The sequence below is a fragment of the Schistocerca nitens genome, chromosome 6, assembly GCF_023898315.1.
Source record: "Schistocerca nitens isolate TAMUIC-IGC-003100 chromosome 6, iqSchNite1.1, whole genome shotgun sequence".
Taxonomy (NCBI): Eukaryota; Metazoa; Arthropoda; class Insecta; order Orthoptera; family Acrididae; genus Schistocerca; species Schistocerca nitens.
This window is the reverse complement of record NC_064619.1, coordinates 166137257-166149935: the sequence shown is the minus strand read 5'-3', so window position 1 is coordinate 166149935 and position 12679 is coordinate 166137257.

The following is a 12679-nucleotide window of genomic DNA, read 5'->3' as shown; positions in this document are numbered from 1 at the left end:
CCCTGCCATCAGATCGCCACATTGTGTATCGTGATTCGTCACTCCACACAATGTTTTTACACTGTTCAATCGTCCATTGTTTACGCTCCTTACATCAAACGAGGCTTCGTTTGGCATTTACCGTGATGTGTGGCTTATGAGCAGCCGCTCGACCATGAAATCCAAGTTTTCTCAGCTCCCGCCTAACTGTCGTAGTACTTGTAGTGGATCCTGATGCAGTTTGGAATTCCTGCGTGATGATCTGGATAGATGTCTGCCTATTACACATTACAACCCTCTTCAACTGTTAGGGGCCTGTACGCTTTTGTATTGTACGTGTCCCTTCACGTTTCCACTTCAATATCACATCGGAAATAGTAGTCCTAGGGATGTTTAGGCGTGTAGAAATCTAGCGTACAGAAGTATGACACAAGTAACACCCAACCACCTGACCACGTTCGAAGTCCGTGTGTTCGCGGAGCGTCCCATTCTGCCATCCCACAATGTCTGATGACTACTTAGGTCGCCGATATGGAGTAGATGGCAGTAGGTGACAGCACAATGCACATAATATGGAAAACGTATGTTTTTGAGGTTGTCCGGATACTTTTGATCACACAGTGTATATAATGCTGTAATTTTAAGGTATTTAAAAAGCAAATATAAGGAAAACCAAACAGACTGACAAACAGACACGAACCGGCGACGTATGTGACGTGTATCTGGTTTCACAATGGCAGGTATCGTTACACAGTGGACCTACCGACATTTCTCTATATGACTGCCATGAGTGAACTGTAGCACATAAATAAAAATCACGCTGTCAATCAAATACGTAATTACGTAATAGTTGGAGAGTTTAGTGTGAAAGAGCATGTCACACGCTGTGAGAATCCAGTAAAAACTCAGCAAATGTCACGTGGGCGTTACCCGCCAAATTAAGTATTTTGAGAATTACGTTTTCTGCTGAAGATATCGAGGTGCCTTATTAATTTTAACTTTGTCTCACTACATACAGTAGTTAGACAACAAATTAGTGCCTCCTCATTTTGAAAGTAGCAGTGGAGTCGAACATAACGATGATTTCCCTTGGGTGAAACGTTAACAGATCCCGAAGCATCTTTTATGCAAACGATGTGGACAGATGTTGACCGAGAGTGTCTGTCTCATAGAGAACTAAAGTAAAAGGAACGCCTGAATAGTAAGAGATTCAATGTAGTACTGGAAGAATCTGAGGTAGCGGACTCGCACTGCAAAGTTCACGATGTGTGTGTGTCAATTTCGCGTCATATCCAACCCGATGGACATTTTCGAATAATAACTGATGCATCACAAAAAATAATGTTATGTTCCTGTGTACATAGTGATAGGCCTATGAATTTGGGTCATTAATATTTGGGCCTCCATACGTATCTCTAGTTAGTGGGGCTTCAATTCTAGTGGATTTATTAGTAATTTTGCACTAAGGAATACGATGGTGATGGCTGACATGGAAACAGTAACAACTTTATCATGGTAAATTTGGAGACTGTTGCTTACGTACGGATGAGAAACAGAACCGCAGTTTAATTACAGGATTTATGAAGTTTTGGGATAATGTTAAATAACAGAAAAGCGAAGAATTTGACGGTCCGGAACTATTTATGTGAAGCACATTATTTGACTTTCTTTGTTACAATTAGTAATGAAAAAACTAAAGGAACACTAAACAAATATGTAATTCATGATAGAGTCAGTTAAATGGTGCAACTAAAATATGAGTGCTCCATTTACATCATCAGTATAGTTTTCTACCATGAAGCATCATGTGTTCAGTTCGACTCAATATACTTTGGGAAAACGAAACTATTTCTTCACCTTATCAGTGCCGTAACCTACTGTGTGTGTGTGTGTGTGTGTGTGTGTGTGTGTGAGTGTGAGAGAGAGAGAGAGAGAGAGAGAGAGAGAGAGAGAGAGAGAGAGAGAGACTGTTACTTGTGTCTATACTCTTTACCCCGCTATCACTTTATAGAGATGGCGGCCGCTCACTCTCCTTCGTGTATCCACTCCGCCGACTGGAAGTGATCAGAAGTCCCAGCTGCACGATCTGACGCTGGCTGGATAGTACCGCGGTACGCTGCATTAGTTGGAACATTGTGGTACCCGCGCGCCAAAGCTGACACACAGCAACAGTCGCTGCTATCAAGACACATGCCTGTACCACTGTATTACTACGACGGTAGCACGCTTAAATGGATAGCAGAGTGGTTACTGGAGCGTTCTAATATAAGTAGTGAACACGTTCATCGTAAAATGATAGTGTATAGGAAGAAGTCGGAAACAAGAAAGCTGGGACTCACAAACGCAATCTTACAGTTTTAGCTGTTTGTGGTACAAACTAAAACAACTGAATCGAAAGCAGAGTTATGTGCTGTTATTGACTGAAAGATGAGGAGCAGTGATTTCTGCTGTCTAAAGGAATAGTTTGTGTCGAAGCCTGATTGATATTCGGAGCCCTAAGTTACGGAAACGAGCTCTTCGCAGGCGATGCTACAGTGTCGCAGTGCTACGCTACCTCCGCACACAAGCCACAACCAAACAACACCGATGGGAGAGAGACAGACAAGTGGCCCGTCCTCGTATTCCAACCCACAAACAGTTTACGCTGCCTGCTGTTTCAGATTTCTTACAAGTATTGTTCTGCGATATCTCCTACTGGCAGTACTCTTTGACTTATCGAGATGGTTTTGCGATGGAACAATTACTACATCTCAATGGCGACAGCATTATGCTGTTACATGGGGCTTGAACGGAATTTTAGTTGACGATAACTAACCCTATATTGCGACGCCTTATATTTCTTTAATTTTCGTCTGTGGTCGGAACACTGGTCTGTCTTATTTTTTTTTTGACGTGGCTCCGCTCAATGAAAAGAACGTCGTTGGCTCGTCTTTTTCCGTTGTCATGCTACCAGCGCTGAAAGTCGTACTTTCCATTCATGATATTCACAATTCAAATTCATTCGTTGATGTGATCAAAGAGATACAGTAAGCCCCAATTGAATCCATCGCGCCGGCCGGGGTGGCCGAGCGGTTCTAGGCGCTACAGTCTGGAACCGCGCGACCCCTACGGTCGCAGGTTCGAATCCTGCCTCGGGCATGGATGTGTGTGATGTCCTTAGGTTAGTTAGGTTTAAGTAGTTCTAAGTTCTAGGGGACTGATGACCTTAGAAGTTAAGTCCCATAGTGCTCAGAGCCATTTGAACCATTTTTTTGAATCCATAGCAAGTAGAGAAGTCGAAACGTTGAACATGTTCTTTCATTAAACCTGTTGTACGAATACAGGTAAAGCTGCGAGCAGCAGGGGCCGTAGACACTGTGGCATATGAAGGTTTATGTCGGTCTTGGAAGCGTGCACGGATAGCCGAGATGTTCAGAGTGACCACTGGCGATAAGTAGAAAATCTGGTTTCGAATCCCAGTCTGGCACAGATTTTCGTGTGTCAACAATTGATATTCTTTCAATACCTAAAGCAGCTGATGTCAAAATTACTTGCAGTTGCCAATAATATTTCAGAATGCGTCAAATTATATCTGCATATACGCCTCACACTGCTGAACAACTTCAAGTAAAATGACTCATAAGTAAACATACCATTAGAACAGTGTTTGTTCGGAAGCAGGGAATTAAATACATGCTTGCAGCAAAACAATGCCTTTGCTTAAAGGCAGCTGCATATTGTACGTTGGCCTTCAAGCATAAAAAGGTATTTCTGTACCATTGTGACATGTTGACGGTAGCCGACTAGCAAGGTGACATCTATATTTATATCGGCATTTTGACGTTCACTGACGAGGAATGCCAAGTGAATACACAGGCCAGAGAAACTGCGCTCTGCCCTAGCGCTATGCTGAAAATAGACTTCATATTTTCAGAATCTTAGAAAAGCATGGATGGCAGAACGTAGTCTTACTAAAGTACGTATGATATCCTTTGAAGCTACGAGTATCTTATACTTCGTCTTATTGGGATCTCAGCTTGGTGGAGCTCGGGCCCGGGAACAAAAAGCAGTGCGTTCGCGTAGGAAAAAATTAAAAATTTGAGAATTTCTGGTGTCTCGTAATTCTGGGAACCCAGTGGGGGGTGGGGGAAGGTGAGGAAATATGAGGAGCTGCTCTCTGATCACTGTCCATTATCCTCATTTTGCCATACTATTACTATAAGCAACACACATCTATCCCATCAGTCAGCTCCTGTCGCTGAGGATGCGGAATATCTTCGAAAGCTCCAGTTTTTTGGTCAAAAGATGACGCGGATTGGGCACTGGAGAAGTTTTCATGAATGACATAGTCTAGTAATCTGGAGCTGTATAATGCCGCTTCTACCTCCCTTACCTGTGAAATTACTGAGATGTTCATTTCTTCCGTCTGTGGTACTCTAACCGACTACATTTAGGCAGGACGCTATATGAAAAACAGGTGTTATCACGTCTGCTGTTGAGGAAATGCTTATAAGCGCAAACAAAGAAGCTTCACATTTTACGTATGTGCGACCAAGCTTGAATTGAGGGACAGTTAGTTGAGCGAACCGTCATTGCATCATTATTGACATGTAAACATATGAATGGATGTCGCGGCGAAGAGTCATCACCTAAGGAGCAAATGGCTTTGCAGTAGTTTTTGCATTTTCTCGCTGCATGGAAATATTTGGGAGCGTAAGTATCTACGCAAATGAAGCAATCACTGCTGCAGGCAAACTACCAACATTTTAACGTACACAGCAGGTGAAATATTTCACGTCCCTTGCAGTGCCAATGACATGGTTCTTTCCACAATATTTGGCAATAAGTATCGTAAGCGATAATGCAACAAAGAACATAAAATTCCGCAGACGGCAGTTGGCTCTCTACTGCGCGTGTACTTACCGCTGCTGTTGCGTTATTCAAAGCAGAAACAGGAGACTTACCGCTGACATTGCGTTATTCAAAGCAATGGAATGCGGAATACTGAACTCTGACTTCTCTGGATGCTAACCAAGCTGATGTTCTTGATAAATATGCAGCGCAGCTTACGGTCTGCTGGAACTCACCTGAAACAAAGTCGAAAACAACCGGAATCAGAAAAGGGTGAATGTACGGTTGCAAATTCTTAAAAATAACTGCAGAGTGCACAAAGCATAGGCACTCTGAGGTATACCTATAAGGAATGCAAAAGAAAACGGTGTTCAGATATTTCTTATACACGTAAAATGTATTGCCTCGAACCTAATCAGCTATCTCTGACTCGAAAACTTTCAAACAGATTCATCCTAATGTTACTTTCTATGAATGTATCTTTCCTTCGTTGCTGATCCATTCGCTCTTAGCAGAGTACTTGCTGGATGATCGTATGCGGTGAGTTGAAGCTTAGCGTCAGTTCGTGAGGCGTACGTGACAATCAGCTACCGGAAGGCAGGGGTCGTACGTCGCAACCAAGTTCGATACGCGATTTTACGTAATCATATGTAGTTGTCTGTGCTTTCCTTTTTCCTGTTTCGTCGTTTTAAAGGCTCTCTATTTTCACATGATATGATCGTTCTACTTTCAGTAGCGCTTCACGTCTTTTTGGATTTTGCACTAATTCGCTTACAGTGGCACATTTCTGCGCATAAGGCAGTCCTTTGTAGCCGCCCTCCGTCGATCTGCTGTCGTCAGCTTCTCTGGCGTAAGATGTTGATGTTGTTATCTACTGTATATACCCGACTTTTCGTTACCGCTACACTTCATATGGAGCAGCCACAAACATCTTCACTGTAACGGTGACTAAATTTACTGTTTTCAAAATAATAATTAATGTTGACTTTTTGAACAGTCGATCACCCTTCATTTGTTGCTGCGTTACCGAACTCCAGATAGTTAATAACGTTTTTGTATGTTAGCTATTATTTCAGCGTCTTGATCTGTATTGTTTCTGATTTTGTTTCATTTCTTTGCGGTTGGAAATGAAATGTTAAGTAGCTTTGAAGTCACAATTTACGCTTCGTAATATTTCATAATCGAACATTGCGTCATGCAAAGATACAGTTTGTAGCTTGCCTATGACTGTCGTTGACTAATACACACGCATTGTGGAAATCACTTTAGTTTTCTTGTTAACAACATTTAGTAATAAGTAAATGATCATGAATAATTGCGTTTCATATATAGAGAAAGAGAGGAGGGCTGATCGTACAACTACTCTCAGCAATTACGGCAACTAAAACGTCCGTGATTTTTAGTTCGTCACTCAAATATATTATACAATAGCAAGGACTATGGTCCATTACTATACTTCGGTACAGTCATTCACACTTTGTACGCTTTTACGTTCACAAAACTAAGTGTCCAATTCCGTTCTTATATTCAGTTTAACGTCCCTGCGTATAGTCCACAGATCCTATTATCGGTTATTCGGCATGTAATAGAGTTTAATACTGAGCGCTGTTTTCTCTTGCGCACGCAATTCCTCAGATATTCTTAGTCCGTGACCTTACGGCAAAGATCAAACTAGACGTCAGTATAAGGTTCAACGTAATTCTGCCCCGTATAAATTAACTATAGTCACTTTTCTTGCATTTTAACGGAAGTGTCCTGATTCCGTAGCATATCACACGCAAATGCCAGCTATGTCGCACGCCATAGCTACGTACACTTATTCAGATCACAGAAAACGAAACAAGAGAACTAACAATACCACCGCATCGTAGAAGTTAGGAACGAAAGTAGCCGCGTTGAACCCTCTTTGACTTCCGTGAGGTGCTACTTTGCTGCGGGCGTTATTCTGATGAGAGATTATATATCGATAATTTTAATTAAAACTTTTTCAAGTCTAGTCTATTAATTATTTCCGATATTATCGGTCACCTCTCCCCTATATCATAATAAGCCTGATAATATTGTACTCAATTAAAATAACTGTTGTACTTTTCCAGATAGTCTTGGAGAGCTTAACCTTGCGTTTACGTCGTTAACATACATCGTTAATAGTAACGTCTCTATCACACTCCATTAACGGCAAATTATCTTCCTCTTCCGTCGATTTCCTACTGAACGTGTATTTAACCAGCCTCACATATGGTTTGACAAACTGTATGTATGCAGTTTGTTCAGTATGCGAGAATTTAGAACTGTATTGCTTGGGTCATCGCTGGCTGTGTATCGATACATAGCAGCCACAGCAGACCAATACAATATTCCATAATTTTAATAGGAACTGAAACTATCGATATCGGTCCATAGCCGTTTTACATCAATACTGACACAAAAAGGTGACCGACGGCTACAGTTTGTAACCGCTCAATGTCATACAATACGATCACGACGACACCCTTCGATCGACGTTAACACACGTGGTGTCACTCGCCTTCATACACGGTAGTGGACGTTTGAAAATTCGTGACGCTAACTGAATGGTCGTCAATTCATTTAATTGTAATTCCCGGCTGACTCTTAATTCAATTACTGCCACGGGGGTGAGGAGAAAGAACACATCCTGGTGATACCATCATTATGCGTATTTAGATGTTCGATTAATATGAATGGTTTGCAATGTTCCAGCGATTCTATTCGAACTATATGCTGATGTACCGACAAGGACCATTTTCGCAGATAGACATGCAAGTACGCAATGGATGTTCAGTTTCTCAAAATAGTTCGTCGCACTCACACATTATACATCCGCTGTAAGAACAATTTCATGCATTTACACTTTTGGTGTCCTACAATATTGGTTGGCTAAATATTATGACGATACGTTGCAACAACTTCCACAGATATTGTTTATCACGTAGTCCAGACTACGTAAGAAGCCAAAATCGTGGATAAAATTGAAATGTAGTTTGTTTATTAACACTTCTCTTTTCACTAATGAAATATGAATCGGGATTGAAGGTGATGATCCTATCCCTTTTTAGTATTTTAGGGCCCCTTAGTTAATATCTGATAGTTAAGTGAACTATTTTTTTATGCTGGCGCGTTGTTTGTATCAGTTACCCCCGCAACCGTCCAAAGATTAGATTCTATTAATGTTCCTCGCACACGCGTTTCACCATTTTATAAAATGCAGAATTACGCAAACTATAGCTTTCCGTTGCGCACAACTTTCGTGGGTTCCACAACCATAATAGTTTCCCAAGAGTATTTTTCCCCAGCTAACACAAAGTTCGAATTATGTTGTCGGATTCATTTTCACTCCACCCGACAATAAACGTCTCTGATCACTTCGTCACACGTAATGTATTTTAAACGTGCTTGAAGAGTCTTTAAATAACCTCCTTAACGAATTTCGCATTCGCGTACCACTTTTTCATCGACTAGCCCGATCGCGATAACTGAAGGTAGAGCGCTCAATAATGTGTTACATGTTCTTTTACATGTATAAAAAAACAAACGCGCCCCTATATCTTTCCGTCCCGCTTGATCTCTGCTACTTTGTTTTTTATTACTTTTCATTGTATTGCTTCTTAGTAATACCGTGCAGTTATTAAAGATTCGTATTACTTTCCCCTTTTTAATTCTTCCCCGATTTTAATTAATGATGCTAATTGACACGCCTGCCCGCAAAGTACCATTGTAAGTTCACACAACATATGCGAGTGTCAATCATAAATGTAGAACACAAAATGTAAAAATTAGTCGCCCGATCTTAATCAGCTTCCTCTATTCGTTACAGAATTCTCCTCACTGAATGACAAAATGCCGGTATAAATGTAGATGTCACTCTGGAATCAGTCAATAATGCATGTCAACTACCGACAACATGCCACAGTGGTGCTGAAGTATGTTTTTACGGTTGGATGCCGACGTACAGTAGTATACAGTTTGTCCACCAAACTAGCAACGGCAGTGCAAACGAAGCACAGTGGGTGCAGCGCGCTGGCAAACAGACCGCTGCAGTGCGCCACGCTGGCGCCGGCACAGCGCGCCGCGGCCCCTCATCTGGCAGACCGCGAACGGCCGACGGCCGGCACTGTCGGCTCGCTGTGCTGTGCTGCACTGCGCCTCTCTGCGGAATCCCCGCGAAGCGCGCGACAAACGCTGCGCACTGCTGGCTCATTATCTGACCAAATGCTGCCGTCACTCGACAACAGCGCACGGGCTATTCCAAGGTTTACGACCAGCGCCGAGCCTCCGCTGAAATACGTATCCGCTGTATTCCATCTCATTTACGTTGCGTCACCCCATTTGTGAACTCAGTGGACCAAACAGATACGGCTCTTCAGAACGACACTTTAACATATTTCTCTACAAAGATTAAAAAATTGTTAGTAAACCAAATCACTTTCGAAGTTTTTATTTCTGGTGTGGAGAGTTACAAATATGAAGACACACTGAGCGGCCAGGCCAGTGCACTTTCTAGGGTGTGGTGGGGGAAGGGCGGGGGGACGCCTTGCGTAAGAGCCGGAGGTGAACCAACGCGTTATTGGTTTGCTCAGTTTGTGAGTCCCTTTTTCTTCAAGGAATCATCAATTTTTTTTCTGAAATTGTAATCATTTGTATGTCTGTACATGTACATCACATCTGATTTCCATCCCGTTCGGATAATTCGTTCGTGGCGCGTCTTTCTCCTTTCCTTTATTTTGTCTTAGGGTGTTGTAACAATGTTGTGTACATAGTTCCGCGTAGTCAGCGCGTACACAGCTTTCCCACTAGAGCGCGCCCCGCTAAGCACAACAGCGCAGGCGCAGCGCTCGTCCGTCTCCGCTCTACGAGACAGCGCTGTCTTAGAGAGGACCAAATTCTGCTTCCGCCGATCCGCGTATTAATATGTAACGCAGCCAATGAGATTGCTGCTAACGTAGAACCTTTTCTCCTCGCGGATCACGCTCGCGCAGTGATACCTGAACACTCGAGGTATTATAACGAGTGTACAGACCTCCGATTACTTAGTCTGCATTATCTGCACCTGTCTGTACCAGTCTGCATCAGTTTGCGCCTAATAAGATTATCATATTCCTGTACATAGCCATGAAGAGAAATGTATAGACACTTGGTCAAGTATCAGAGATATGTGAGAATAAGATTAACACACCAAGATCAAAGAAACTTCAGATTCTCAATTGCAAACAGCATCCAGAACCAAGTTAAGTTATTTTTATGCTTCTTATTATTTTAATCAATGTGTGTGAAAATTAATCAAGTTCTGTTTACAGTTGTTCACCGTCAATCTGCTACTCTAAGCGTGCAAGTGGCATTTCTATCGTCTGACCTAACGGCAGAAGATAAACACGCCAAGGTAAGACCACGAGACATATTGCTGACACTCGCCTACTTTGTTAGAGCGACAAGTCAAATAACCTGATGGTGTGTGTACCGAAGGTCTTACAGTACGCACACCACAAACAACAACGACGCTGTACTATTGTACATATAAGTAATTTTTTCCATCTAATTTTTCGAGAAACTTGTGTAACTGATGTTCTGATTTCAGTTTTTTTATTTCACGCCATTGTGTTAAGAAAACTGTAAATAAGTTTCAATGTGAATATTAATGTTGATGTCAAATGTCGAGTAATATTGTAATAGAATTGAAATATAACAAATGTTGAGATTGTTGTAAGATGTTTAAAATTGTAACTGTGCGTCTGGTCCATACGTAGGCAATGTGTTAGGATATGTAGAATGCAAAACCTCGGGTGAATACCCTGTCTGTAAGGGAGCGGTAAAAGGTGGATGGCAGGCGATCATTGTTATTACAGAGTGGATGTAAGTCTGATTGGCCACCATTCAGGTACACGCGGTCGATAACTATACGAAAATCCTTTCTCATAAGGTGAATCCCGCTCACTTACCATAGCACAGGCTTTAACGAGTACTGTGTCAGGGATTACAATGTGTTGTCATTACTTTCATATAAGAAATTCGTCCATGCAGCTTCTATACACACGAGGGGTAGTCGTAAAGTTTTAATAATCCCCTACAAAAAAAAAGGAAAAAGTTACGAGCGTAATTTATTTGTTTGTTTCCGGTCCTGGCACACATTCAAATCCCCGCGTTACACTGCCATAGCAGACCGATAAAGGGAAAAAGTGCCGCAGTCAATTGATGAAGCTGAATTTCGTGCGTTGATTTGTTTTCGGCAACTGCGGAAACGTTACGGCCAGACGGCTAAAGAATTATCGCTCGCTAATCAAGATTATCGATAAACTGCGTCGTTTTGTTCTGCCTCCTCTAGCAGTTTGTTACGTTACTATTAAGCGCGAAGTTCTATCATGTGTGCCAGGGTCGCAGAAGTGTACCTGCAAACAAACAAATTAATTACGAAATATTGTTTTTTTGCGAGCTGAATATCCTTTGTACTTAGTTAAAAAAACTGTTTTAATATAACGTAGCTTCATTTTAAACCCAGAAAATTCATTTTAGTGCAATAGGTTGGTAAACAGGCTAATAATAAAAAACAAATACGAAATGTGTTAACTGAAAAGGGATCTACAATGTTTTGAGCTTGAAGATGCTCGGTGAACAAGTAAACATTTACCTTCAAAACCGTTTTCAGAATAAAATTAACGTAGCAGCTGCAAAATGGAATTTCTGTTTCTTACGAAAAACATCTGCCGACCCAGCGTAACATAACACAATCTAGAAGATGTCTCAAAGGAAAGTTTACATTTGATGTGTCCAAATAAAATAGAGCTCTAACTCTATCTACAAACTTTAAATTTATTATTGAAATATACAATTTAAGAAACTACTACTTAAAAATAGTGTCATTTCAATGCAGTCCAGCTCATTTAAGCGATGAACAAAATTTTGCATGATGGCTCGGCATGTACAGACTGCGATAGCTGCCACTTCGCTACGGATATTTTCTTTCAGTTCCTCCAGAGAAGTCGGATTATTGACATACATTTAGATTTGGCATGTCCCCGTAAGAAAAATCCATTGGGTCAAATATGGACTGCGTCGGGGCCGATTTATGTCACCCCTCCTGGAGATCAATTTTCCAGGGAAAATTTCGCAAACACTGTTTATAGACGAATTGGACCTGTGTGCTGAGACTCCATCTTGCTGAAACTAAGTTCTTTGGCTATAACCAGGAAAGTTATGAAACTCAGGCACCAAAAGTCGTTTAACATTGTCACGTTAGGTTCCAAATTTATTGTAACTGCACGACCGTTCTCGCCCTCGAAAGAAGTACAGGCCAATTTTAAGATGGCAAGAACTATGCCCCTTACATGAAGTCGTTAAAGATCATCTAACTCACGTTGAGCGAACAGTAGGGCTGAACAAAAAATGACTGACAAGGCACAATGCATCTTGTAGAGGGTATAGTATGGATGTATTGAAATAATTAATGTTGAGTGATGGTTTTAAAGTAATTCACACGACATGAAAACTTTGTGGAAATGCGTCGATTTACTGGAGGCTAGTTTATCCCAGTGAAGTACTCGGAAATGACTGTGGTCGCCGGGCGAGCAGATAAGGGAAGCGACAATGGGCAGCTTAGGGCGGCTCAAGCTCTGAGAAAGCGGTAACGGGGTGCGGCCTCCAGCCACCTTAAGATGAGTGACAGCATGGGTGGTTGACCCCGACCCCATGCTGGTGTACTGGGAATCAGAAGGAGAACTTGTATGCCTGTTGATAAATGTCCGGCAAAGCTACGGTGGAGCGGTTAACAGAGGTCAAAATATGCGTGTTCGTGACTATAGCAACTTCACACTGAATTCACGGTCCGCAGAGTCTGAAGTAAATCAGGTGAAGAGCGACA